Source organism: Ovis aries, chromosome 5 (assembly GCF_016772045.2).
Source record: "Ovis aries strain OAR_USU_Benz2616 breed Rambouillet chromosome 5, ARS-UI_Ramb_v3.0, whole genome shotgun sequence".
Taxonomy (NCBI): domain Eukaryota; kingdom Metazoa; phylum Chordata; class Mammalia; order Artiodactyla; family Bovidae; genus Ovis; species Ovis aries.
Genome location: NC_056058.1, coordinates 21,731,848 through 21,745,371, shown reverse-complemented (window position 1 = coordinate 21,745,371; position 13,524 = coordinate 21,731,848). Strand labels below are relative to the sequence as shown.

The 13,524-nt window shown below is 39.3% G+C and overlaps 1 protein-coding gene across 1 annotated transcript in view; it reads left to right on the top strand.

The window, feature by feature from the left end:
- The window catches only part of CHSY3 (chondroitin sulfate synthase 3), a 303,726-nt gene extending 291,906 nt beyond the window's left edge, over window positions 1-11,820 (top strand). The window contains exon 4 of the transcript XR_009600667.1: window positions 859-11,820. The gene's annotated coding sequence lies outside the window, so the exon portion shown is untranslated. The remainder of the gene's footprint in view (window positions 1-858) is intronic.
- The last annotated feature ends 1,704 nt before the right edge of the window (window positions 11,821-13,524 follow it).

Genomic DNA, 13,524 nt, shown 5'->3' with positions numbered 1-13,524 from the left:
TGTGTGTGTTATTGGCATTACTTTATTTGGACAGCTATGGATGTTCTATTTAAATATCAGCTCAACACCCATTTCATTAACCTTCAGCAGCATCTTATTGACCACCTTCTGTTCGCTCAATATAACACTGTACATTTTACTTACATTATCCTTTTATATGTAATCCTCTCGATAGCTCTCAGAATATTGATTCTCTTTCTTCATTCAACAGATATGGAAACTGAGGCCATGAGTCATGAAGTAACCTATCCTGAATTCACACAGTTGGCTTGTTTTAGAATTAAGAAATTTATGCTCATTACTGTCTGAATCGAAAGCACCTGTCTTTCTACTGTAACCCATGGCTTTTCAGTTGGTGGGGAGAATGCAGGGGACAACGAGGGAGCAAAGATCCAGCCGACGCCATAGCCACATTTGCTCTGTTATTCAGCTTGATTTGCTCTTTGCTTGTTCTCGACAGAGAGAAGTTTGCTGATCTTTTGCTCAGTTAGAGCCTCTTTAGGCTTTGCCTGGAGAATCCCAGGGATGGGGGAGCCTGGTGGGCTGCCGACTATGGGGTCACACAGAGTCGGACACGACGGAAGCGACTTAGCAGCAGCAGCGGCAGCAGCAGCAGGCTTTGATCCTAGTCTTTGCCCTCTTTGCCAGCTCTCTCTGAGTAGCACTGTGTTGGAGCAGGATTTCTTCTATCTACTTGCTTGCAAGTCATTGGACCTCAGCCAGCAGGAAAAATATTTTCAGAATTCCCAATACCAGCAGCAGCCCTTTTTCGTGGTTCAGTCAGCTAAGAACAGAAGCTGTCCACAATGAATGCCACTGCATAATTGCTTGACTGCGTATGTCACTTTGCCCTTACAGACTTAGCGTGATGCAGCTGATATATTTCTGAATCTAAGAGTTGAGCCTTTTGTGCCTAGTTAATAAATGGGAACTACTGGAGTGAAATATCCAAGTGTGTGAACTGATAGTCCAACCAAGAGACTAAATGCTCACTGGAAAGGTAAGTTAACAACGTCCCCTTGTTTTTCATATTGAGAAAGCTGAAGTTCACCTCTAGTCAGCAGCCCCATAACTGGGCCACTCTGACTTTTCATGGTTGCATTTTCAGATTATCCCTGGGCAATTTCTTCTTCTGGGAGGAGGACTCAGAAGATGAGGCCCCTTTTCTTTTCTTTTTTCCTGGTTTTTAATTTATTTTTTAATTGGAGTATAATTACTGTACAATATTGTGTTAGTTCCTGCTGTACAACAACATGAATCAGCTATTAGCGTACATGTATCCCCTTCCTCTTGAGCCTCCCTCCCACCCCTCTAGGTCATCACCGAGCCCTGAGCCGAGCTCCCTGTGTTATACAGCAGCTTCCTACTAGCTGACTATTTTACACATGGCAGTATATATATGTCGGTGCTACTCTCTCAATTTGTCCCATCTTCTCCTTCCCCCACTGCGTGCACAAGTCTGTTCTCTGCGTCTGTGCCTCTATTCCTCCCTGCAAATAGGCTCATCAGCACCATTTTTCTAGATTGCATACATAAGTGTTAATATTGCTCAGAGAGAGGTGGTAGTGCTGCCAGGCCTATTGAGCCCTCACCTAGGACTGCCTTGTCTTGGAGGGAGTAGCCTAAGGCAGACTTGGACCTAGAAAGAGATTTTGTATCTTCCTTCATCTCCTCTTTTTACCCAAAAGAATGCATATTTAATCAGGTAAAAAAAATGTTTAGTTCAGGTGAAATACATCAAGATGAGTCTCAAATAGCCAATAAAGTATTTGTAGCTTCATCTGGGCCACAGTGATGTGATGTGCATGGGGGAATGAAGGTATCACCATACTTTTCATTATGTGGCCATCTGCCTTTCCTTCCCTAACTCCTCGTGCTTTCTGAGTATCTGCATCCGTGGTTCTGCACCCCATAGGAACTTACTGTGAATATCTAAGAGGGGATTATAGGTAATCCGAGGAATTGGCCACTTAAACTCCCATTTGTTCTTAAATATTGATGGCATATCTCTTCAGCAGTAGTCTGTAATTATGGATATTACGGGGCAAAGTAGTGTCCTGAAGGATAATAAATGGATCTGTTCTCAGTTTTTAGTGCTGCTGACTTGCCTACCTTCACCATCTGTACTTTTATTAGCATCCTGATCATTTTCAGGCATGTAATACCGATAGTTTGTGCTGTAGCCAGAAGCCTCCTAGGCCTTCTATTTAGAGCAGCAACAACAGTAGAAGCAGGATGGAGCCCCAGAATATACCGGTGGGCTCTGCCTCTGTAGCCCGCAGCCTCACTCAGGCACCAGACATGCTGCAGGGGCTGACCCAGCAGATGGCGGGATAATGAGTCCTCAGCAGTAATTCATGCCCCCAAGTGATGGCACAGCCACATCTGCAGCAGGCAGCAAATCGCCTGGTGCTGGCGCAGGGAAGCCAGGATATTCCAGTATTGCCTGCAGCTTGACAGCGAGTTGTCAGTCTCCCTTTTCCTTTCTCTCGCCAGAAGCTGCCAACCTCTGTGCCATATTTGGAATTCTCCCCCACGCAGGATTTTCTTTCAGTCAAATTCAACCACTATTTATTAGTCCATAGGTTGGTATCAAAGCTGAGAGTGCCAAGTTTTGATTATCCATCATGCATTGGTAAGTGTTCTTGCTATTCTATCAGCACCCAACCTCAGTCTTTATTTATAGAATCAGTTCTGAAGGAATCAGTATGTCCAAGATTAGAAGGATAATTTTTTACTTAAGTTGGATCTACTATATATATATATGTTAAGACTTCAACAGGAAAGGGTTTTTTTTAACTCCTAGAATAATTGCTCTTATCTGTATGTTAATTGATTAGCAAACATTTATTGAGACCTTGCTTAGGAATAATGTTCTCCAGTAAAAAATTTAAGACTGTGAAAATATGCATTGCCTGAAAGCGAACCTCTCCCTAGTATTGAGGTTGCTTCTGTGGGGCTGGTCTCCATCTCATTCTCAGTTCTTCCTCAAATTCTATTTCCTAAACTCCCACAAGCATCACATTTTCTCATTCTCTCTTAATGGGTAGAAGTAGGTGTATACCTAGGTGAATTTCAAATACAGACATACAAAGCTGCCTTGATTCTTGTTACTGGATCTTGGCATCAAGTGTTCAACTTGATGAGAGTCAAAATTAATTCAGTGCAAAAGTTCATATGAAAATGAAAACAAATACAACAACTTAAGGATTAATCAGTTATTACTTCAGTTGCTCTGTTGTGTCGAACTCTTTGTGACCCCATGGACTGCAGCACACCAGGCTTCCCTGTCCATCACCAACCCCTGGAGTTGTTCAAACTCATGTCCATCAAGTCAGTAATGCAATCCAATTATCTCATCCTCTGTTGTCCCCTTCTCCTCCTGCCTTCAATCTTTCCCAGCATTAGGGTCTTTTCCAATGAGTCAGTACCGCCCATCAAGTGGCCAATGTATTCGAGCTTCAGCATCAGTCCTTCCAGTGAATATTCAGTTCTAATTTCCTTCAGGATTGACTGGTTGAATGTCCTTGCAGTCCGAGGACTCTCATGAGTCTTCTCCAACACCACAGTTCAAAAGCATCAATTCTTCGGCACTCAGCCTTCTTTATAGTCCAACTCTCATATCCATACATGACCACTGGAAAAACCATAGCTTTGTCTAGACAGACCTTTGTCAGCAAAGTAATGTCTCTGCTATTTAATATGCTCTCTGGGTTGGTCATAGGTTTTCTTCCAAGGAGCAAGCGTTTTAATATCATAGTGGCAGTCACTGTCTGCAGTGATTTTGGAGCCCCCAAAATATAAAGTCTCTCACTGTTTCTTTTGTTTCCCCATCTATTTGTCTTGAAGTGATGGAACCAGATGCCATGATCTTAGTTTTCTGAGTGTTGAGTTTTAAGCCAACTTTTTCACTCTCCTCTTTCGCTTCATCAAGAGGCTCTTTAGTTCTTCTTCGCTTTCAGCCGTAAGGGTGGTGTCATCTGCATATCTGAGGTTATTGATATTTCTCCGAGCAATCTTGATTCCAGCTTGTGCAGTCAAGCTGGACAATGTACAGTCCTGATGTATTCCTTTCCCAATTTGGAACCAGTCCATTTTTCCAGGTCCGATTCTAACTGTTTCTTCTTGACCTGCATACAGAGTTTTCAGGAGGGAGGTAAGGTAGTTTGATATTCCCATCTCTTGAAGAATTGTCCACAGTTTGTTGTGATCCACACAATCAAAGGCTTTGACATAGTCAATAACACAGAAGTAGATGTTCTTCTGGAACTCTCTTGCTTTTTCGATGATCCAGCGGATGTTGGCAATTTGATCTCTGGTTCCTCTGCCTTTTCTAAATCCAGATTGAATCTGGAAGTTCTTAGTTTGCTTAGAAAATTTTGAGCATTAGTTTACCAGTGTGTGAGTTGAGTACAATTGTGTGGTAGTTTGAGCATTCTTTGGCATTGCCTTTCTTTGGGATTGGAATAAAAACTGACCTTTTCCAGTCCTGTGGCCACTGCTGAGTTTTCCAAATTTGCTGGCATATTGAGTGTAGCACTTTCACAGCATCATCTTTTAGAATGTGAAATAGCTCAGCCGGAATTCCATCACCTCCACTAGCTTTGTTTGTAGTGGTCTTTCCTAAGGACCACTTGACTTTGCATTCCAGGATGTCTGGCTCTAGGTGAGTGATCACACCATCATGGTTATCTGGGTCATGAAGATCTTTTTTGTATAGTTCTTCTGTGTATTCTTTCCACCTCTTCTTAATACCTTCTGCTTCTGTTAGGTCCATACCATTTCTGTCCTTTATTGTGCCCATCTGTGCATGAAATGTTCCCTTGGTATCTCTAATTTCCTTGAATAGATCTCTAGTCCTTCCTATTCTATTGTTTTCCTCTATTTCTTTGGACTGATCACTGAGGAACGCTTTCTTATCTCTCCTTGCTATTCTTTGGAACTCTGCATTCAAATGGGCATATCTTTCCTTTTCTCCTTTGCCTTTAGCTTCTCTTCTTTTCTCAGCTATTTGTAAGGCCTCCTCAGACAACCATTTTGCCTTTTTGCATTTTCTTTTTCTTGGGGATGTTCTTGATCACTGGCTCCTGTACAATGTCACGAATTTCCATCCATAGTTCTTCAGGTACTCTCTCTATCAGATCTAATCCCTTGAATCTATTTGTCACTTCCTCTGTATAATCATAAGGGATTTGATTTAGGTCATACCTGAATTGTCTTGTGGTTTTCCCTACTTTCTTCAATTTCAGTCTGAAAATGGCAATAAGGAGTTTATAATCTGAGCCACAGTCAGCTCCTGGTCTTGTCTTCGCTGACTGTATAGAGCTTGTCCATCTTTGGCTGCAAAGAAGATAATCTGATTTTGGTATTTGGACTTCTGGTGAAGTCCATGTGTAGAGTCTTATCTTGTGTTGTTGGAACAGGGTGTTTTCTATGACCAGTGCTTTCTCTTGGTAAAACTCTGTTAGCCTTTGACCTGCTTTGTTTTGTACTCTACAGCCAAATTTGCCTATTACTCTAGATAGCTCTTGACTTCCTACTTTTTCATTCCAGTCCCCTGTAATGAAAAGGACATCTCTTGGGTGTTCATTCTAGAAGGTCTTGTAGGTCTTCATAGAACCATTCAACTTCACCTTCTTCAGCATTACTGGTTGGGGCATAGACTTGGATTACTGGGATATTGAATGTTTTGCCTTGGAAATGAATAGAGATCATTCTGTCGTTTTTGAAATTGCATCCAAGTACTGCATTTTGGACTCTTGTTGACTGTGAGGGCTACTCCATTTCTTCTAAGGGATTCTTGCCCACAGTAGTAGATATAATGGTCATGTGAGTTAAATTCACCCATTCCAGTCCATTTTAGTTCACTGATTCCTAAAATGTTGATGCTCACTCTTGCCATCTCCTGTTTGACCACTTCCAATTTACATTTATTCAGGACCTAACAGTCCCGGTTCCTATGCAATATTGTTCTTTACAGCATCGTATTTTACTTCCATCACCAGTCACATCCACAACTAGGTACTGTTTTGGCTTTGGCTCCGTCTCTTCGTTCTTTCTGGAGTTATTTCTCCTCTGTTCTCCAGTAGTGATATTGGGCACCTACCGACCTGGGGAGTTCATCTTTCAGTGTCATATCGTTTTGCCTTTTCTTACTGTTCACGGGTTCTCAAGGCAAGAATGCTGAAGTGGTTTGCCATTTCCTTCTTTTATACTTATAAAAGGAAAATCTTTTATAGGTGATAAATAACATTTTAACTAAAATCATAATACTTGGACTTCCCTGTTGGTCAAGTGGTTAAGAAGTCACCCTGCAGTGCAGGTCATAGGTTTGATCCTTCATCCAGGAATATTCCACATACCAGAGAGCAGCTAAACCCATGTGCCACAACTGTTGAGCCCAAACTCTACAGTCTGTACTCTGTGAGAGAAACCACCTCAATGAGAAGCCGGTGCACTTCATCCACAGAGTAGACCCTGCTTGCCGCAATTAGAGAAAGCCCACATGCAGCGATGAAAACCCAGCACAGCCAATAAAAACAGCCAAAAAATACTAAGAAAACAGGAAGGGAGGTGAGGGGAGATGGTGCATTGTATACGTTTGCATCATTCTTTGTCACTCGCCTTCTGGGGTTCCTGCCATTCCAACATACTGATGCCCCACTCTTCTTTTTAATAGCTTCCTTCCTTTTTACTGCTAGTAGATTCTTCCCTGTCTCCCACACTTAGGAACTACTCGATACAAGCGATGTAATGTTTAGACTACAAGTTTCTAGTGTTGGTTTTCAGAAATTACTACCGTATAAATCATGAGTTTGAAGGCTGAAGTGAACATGGTTTTCAACCCTTTTATTAGCAACCCTGGTCTACTTAAAGTATGCTGGAATTATTTATCCTCCTTGTTAGCCAGCCAGAATCCCAAGGGTATGGATCTTATGCTTCCTCTTGAGTATTTAGACTGGAGGCAGAGAAGTCTGAAATTCTACTATCCCTTAGGAGTGCTTCCAAGTGCTCAATTAGTCTGTTCGACATTAAATTCACGTTTGTACTTTAATAGGAAAAGCATTGCATCAAAATATTTATTGAATTAATTTTCAGTCATTTACAGGAAAAGAAACTTTATGAATAAACCTTACTGTGTATTTTTAGAAATCATTTTGCTTTAGCATATATTTTATATTATTTTTCTGGTAAGATTATTATATGAAGATTAAGAATATCAAAGAATTGTATGATTTATACAGTTGCCACTATGCTTTCCTAATATCAGTAATGTTTATGTTTTCATATTCTACCTAAGACAAACAGAATTCTTTTTAAAAGGCTCAGAGTTCAGAAAGCGCTCAGAAGGAAAAGGACACATTATTGTTCTCATTCACCTTTTCTCTTACACTTGCCCCTTAGACAACGTGCAGTTTATTTAGGGAAAGTTCCCTCTGTCCCCAAACATTTCTCCCATTTGTCGCTTCATACAGGAAGCCATTTTAATAAAGAAGAGGAAAAGGCAACATGATTTATTTATGTTATTTGACTTACCATTATAACAGCAAAACAGCTACCATTCATTAAATGCTTACTTACTCTGCAGTGTTGTTTGGGGAAACAGCATCTCCTTTGAGCTTCATCAATTCTTAAGTAGGTACCATATCCTCATCTTACAGGTGAGCAAAGTGAATTTCCCTTCCTCTTTCCTTTGATAGTTCCTCACTTAACAAACATACACTAATGACGTATTGGAGACAATATATCAAGATAACATCTCATTATCTTCAAACCACTGCCTTGATAGCATCAGTCTCCACCAAATGACTGGGTTGTCCATAATACTAAAATTCATGTTTTCAAAACATCTTAAAGGAGAGAGTTAATATGAAAACGAGACTCACAAATAGTGGGACAAATATCTAAAAGAAAGACTTTAAAGCTGCACAGAATGAATAGTTTTTTGGAATGAAAAAAACTTTTATATATGCTTTTAAACTGCATAATTAACTGTTCTTACTCCTTAAATAAATGAATATATCAAACATACTAGTTTTTGCTTCTAAGACATGCTTCGTTGTTTCCTTCTCATAGCTCCTGGATATTCTTTTAATTTTATTAGTATTATTTCATGAAATAACTTTTAGTCTCTGAATCATATGGGAAAATGTCAAAGTCACTTATGAAACAATAGATATTCTGGGAGAATTCATAACATTTTTGGTTAAAAAAATCCTGTTATGAGTCAGTTGCAGGTATAATTTTGCTGGGCATTCTCAGAAAAGAAATATGAGTTTAGGAAATTCTTTTCAAAAATTAGCTGCAAGGAAATGGAAGGCCATTTAAAGAAATTTGCATGGTAACGAGTCTCTTTCTCCCATGCATTTGTATGTACTTTTGTATTTCCTTTCTTCTTTGACCTTTTTGTTTCTAGCACTTTTCTCTTTAGATGGGAACTTGTTCCTGAACCAGGAACTCTAACCTGCGGCTCATTATTTCTGCTGTTCTTCATAGCAGTCTCTCTGTCACATGGGCAGAACCGCTGAATTCATTTCTCATTCTAATTGATTTCTTTGGTATATTCAGAAGCTTGAATATTGTATTACACATTTTAAAATTCCTGCAATGGATATTTAATAAAATGTTTTATTAAACACTAGGGTACTTTTTGAAAAAATATATTTTAATCTCAAAATTGATCAAAGATGCATAGTACTAACCTTTTTCCTTTCCACTGAAGCCAAATGTAGTTTTTTTAAAAGTAGTTTGAACACCTGACTTTAGAAATTACAAAATTCATCTTTGGTGTTTTTGTTTGTTTGTTTTTGTTTTTATTGAAGTACAGTTGATTTACAATGTTGGTATAAGTTTCTGGTGTACAGCATAGTGATTCAGTTATATTTGTGTGAATAGAGAAAGAATATATATATATATATATATATATATATATATATATTTCAGATTATTTTTCATTATAGAGTATTACAAAATATTGAATATATAGTTTCCTGTGCTATATAGTAGGAACTTATTTTTTATCTATTCTATATAAAGTAGTATATACCTGTTAATCCCAAACTCCTGATTTATCCCTCCCCCACCACTTTCCCTTTTGTTTTCAAAATCTGTTCATCTGTTTCTGTTTGTAAATAAGTTCATTTGTATCATTTGTTTTCACATATAAGTGATATTCTAGATTCATTTTTTGTTTTAAAATAATGCCTAAGGACAGTCTGTATTTCCATAAGAATCTTCACTGACTTTAGAAGACCCAAGTTGTTGTTTGAATTAGCATGTTACAACTCCAAAAATAAGCAGAATTTTGATTATGTATAGTTTGATTGTTGCTTCTCTTTTCAAAGGTTTCTAAAGTTTTCCAAATATACTTAGAAAAAAACCTAAACTCCTTACGCTGTCACCAGGCACCTGCCTGGTGTTATCCTCCCCTGCCCCACTCCCTGGTCCCCTCCCTTACACCCAGCTTCATTCTGTTCCCATTACTGGGGCCTCTACTTGAACTTTGAAGCATGCCAAGCTCGCTCCCACCTTTAGGCCTCTGCTGTTCTTGTTCCCTGAACTTGGAAAGAGGGTCCTAGAGATCTTCTCCTAGCTGATTCCTTTTTGTAACTCAGGTCTCACTACAAGATCGCTTGGTGAGTGAGGCTTTCGTATCCACATAGTCTTAAATCTCTTCCTCTGACCCTCCCCCTCCAAGTTATGTTTCTTGACCTGCTTATCACCAGTAGATAATTTTCATCCCCCTGATAGAGCAGCTCATATACCTTTATCTAGCATATTCCTTCACAGTGAACCTGGTATTCTCATTGTTTACTTTTTCATATACCAATCTTGTCTTCTCTGAGATAATCCACTCCATGAAAACAAGGACAGTAACTGCCTTGCTCAGTGCCGGGCGCTTAAGCTCTGGAAAAGCATGGAACTGAATTCATGCACTGGCTCAGGGATCTCAGTACCAGAAGCCTGAACCTAATCTAGGGTTCAGTAGATCACTAGTTCATAGATCACTGCTGTCTCCTGCTCAGGCTCAGCTCTGTTCTCCTTTTTTCCCTTTTTTGTCTTCTTTATCCCCCGGCATCTTTACTCTTTTCTCTTTTTTAATTCACCCTTTTCACTTTTTTTAACTTTGTGGATTTGTAGCTTCAGCATGATTTACTGTAATGCAACATTTTACTTCTTTACTTTTTACCCCTCCACCCATTCATCAGCAGGTTGTCCATCTTTTAGAATATCCTGAGTATTAAAAGCGTCCTTCAGGATATCAGCAGGGATATTATGGCTCATTTTGATCTTCTGCTCTGCACGGCTGTGGTAGGGGTTCCTTTTTGGCTTCTAGAATGTGAAAATAATCCTTGTCTCTGGCTGTCGTTGTACGATCTCCCGATCCATGCTCTCTCAAATCTCTCCTAGGTTTGAAGCTTCAGATCAAAGATTGTGACTTAAGAGGGTCTACACTTTTATGGAATCTGAATAGCACTGGGTTTACATCAAGAGACCATTGTGGGTTCAGAGCTTCATCTTATTAAGGGGTTTTGAGCAGATTTTGAGAGGATTGATCTGTATTAGCAAATTTTACAGGGCACATTATTCCAACTGGCTTGCCAATTTAGAGATAACAGCTGCCAATTAATTCACAAGGGCATATTAGTTGGCCTTGTATTGTTATCTTTCCAATATTCAAAACCTTCTTAGAAGCAAAATTCAGGGTGAAAGTTTGTCTGGTAAGCACAAGTTTGGAGATAATGGGAATAGATAATGGTTTTAAGCCACGCTGCCATCAGATTTTGAGAGCCTGAAAGTCCAAGGAGCCTTTACCTAGCAGGAAAATGCTATTTCCCAAGGCACTATTTCCCAAGGCACAGATCTCCCTAGACCATGAGCCTTTATCCTAGGTAACAGTATTCACCCTTACATGGCTGCAGTAAGTTTCAGGCTCTTCACTCAATACAGGTTAATATATTTCTGCTTCATTCATAAATGCTATTGAGATGAACCGTCTAGTCTTAGTGTGTATGTATCCACCGTTTTATTTAGAGGATGAAATGTTTTAGCCTATTTCACTTTTGGAATTTATTAAACTATATTTTGTGAACTATCAACTTGGGCAAGTTGAAAACTTGCCTTATATGCATAAGAAATTATTAAAAAACTACATTTTTATGAATGAACATCAGTGACTAATGGTCAGGCTGGGGGGGAAAAAAGAGAATAAACATAATCAGAAATCTGCAATGTCTTGATCTCCTGTTATGTAGGCAGTTATTCTTTTTTCTTTTTTTTAATTGAAGTATAGTTAATTTACAATGTTGTATTAGTTTCAAGTATAGAGCAAAGTGATTCAATTATATATCTATTCCTTTTCAGATTCTTTTCCATTATAGGTTATTACAAGATGCTGAATACAGTTCCTCGTGTTATACGGTTGGTCCTTCTTGCTTATCTATTTTGTATATAGTAGTGTGTGTTTGTTAATCCCAAACTCCTAATTTATCCCTCACCCACCCCCTTCTTTTGGTACCATAAATTTGTCTTCTTTGTCTATGAGTCTATTTCTGTTTTGTAAATAAGTTCATTTATATCATTTTTTAGATTCCACATTTAAGTGATATCATACGATATTTGAGATAGTTATTTTAAGTTAATTGTTCGAACTTTACAATTATATATATACTTTGCAAAAAGTAGTACATGAAGGTTGTAACTTTTGGGTAGTCAGTTGAAAAAGTGTCTAGCCACAGCTTATGACTAACAGTTAATTGATATGTTATATCCATCACACAAGTATGAATAAATGAAAGAAAATTGAATTATGAAAAAAAACTAATTGTTTGATATATGTCTTTCCACTTAGCATTTCCTAACTCCAGCTCTATTTTCTTCACTGTGAGCATTTTAATTACCAAGCAGCCCAGAAAATTCTAGTCTGCCAGTCTCCCAAAAGTGATGGAGGTACTGGAAGAAATTCTTCTTCTTACTCTTTTAAGCCTCCATGCAGACCATTCTTATTCTTTCATGACATCATATTTTCAGAATGGACATATTAAATATGGATAGATTGCATGCGTGCATATATGTGTGCATGCTAAGTCACTTCAGTCATGTCTGACTCTTTGTGACCCCATGGACTATAATCCACCAGGCTCCTCTGTCCATGGGGATTCTCCAGGCAAGAATACTGGAGTGGGTTGCCATGCCCTCCTCCAGAGGATCTTCTCCACCCAGGGATCAAACCTGTGACTCGTACATCCTGCATTGGCAGGCAGATTCTTACCACTAGCACCACCTGGGAAACCCATGGCTTGATTCAGTTCAGTTCAGTTCAGTCCAGTCACTCAGTCGTGTCCGACTCCCTGCAATCTCATGGGCTGCAGGATGCTACGCCTCCCTGTCTATCACCAACTCCTGGAGTTTACTCAAACCCATGTCCATTGATTCAGTGATACCATCCAAGCATCTCATCCTCTGTCATCCCCTTCTCCTCTCACCCTCAATCTTTCCCAGCATCAGGGTCTTTACCAATGAGTCAGTTCTTCACATCAGGTGGCCAAATTATTGGAGTTTCAGCTTCAGCATCAGTCCTTCCAATGAATATTCAGGACTGATTTCCTTTAGGATGGACTGGTTGGATCTCCTTGCAGTCCAAGGGACTCTCAAGAGTCTTCAACACCACAATTCAAAAGCATCAGTTCTTGGGCACTCAGCTTTCTTTATAGTCCAACTCTCATATGACTACTAGAAAAAGCATTGCTTTGACTATACAGACCTTTGTTATGTCTCTGCTTTTTAATATGCTGTCTAGGTTGGTCATAGCTTTTCTTCCAAGGAGCAAGCATCTTTTAACTTCATTGCTGCAGTCACTATCTGCAGTGATTTTTGGAGCCCCCCAAAAATAAAGTCTGTCACTGTTTCCACTGTTTCCCTATCTACCTGCCATGAAGTGATGGGACCAAGATACCATGATCTTAGTTTTCTGAATGTTGAGTTTTAAGCCAACTTTTTCACTCTCCTCTTTCACTTTCATCAAGAGGCTCTTTAGTTCTTTGCTTTCTGCCTTAAGTGTGGTGTCATCTGCATATCTGAGGTTACTGAAATTTCTCCCAGCAATCTTGATTCCAGCTTATGCTTCTTCCAGCCCAGCGTTTATCATGATGTACTCTACATCTAAGTTAAATAAGCAGAGTGACAATATACAGACTTGACTACTCCTTTCCCAATTTGGAACCAGTCTATAGTTTCATGTCTGGTTCTAACTGTTGCTTCTTGACCTGCATACAGATTTCTCAGGAGGCAGGTCAGGTGGTCTGGTATTCCCATCTCTTTCAGAATTTTCCACAGTTTCTCCAAGCCAGGGTTCAACAATACGTGAACCGTGAACTTCTAGATGTTCAAGCTGGATTTAGAAAAGGCAGAGGAACCAGAGATCAAATTGCCAACATACACTGGATCATCGAAAAAGCAAGAAAGTTCCAGAAAAACATCTACTTCTGCTTTATTGGCTAGATTACAAGTTATTTTATGTTATTT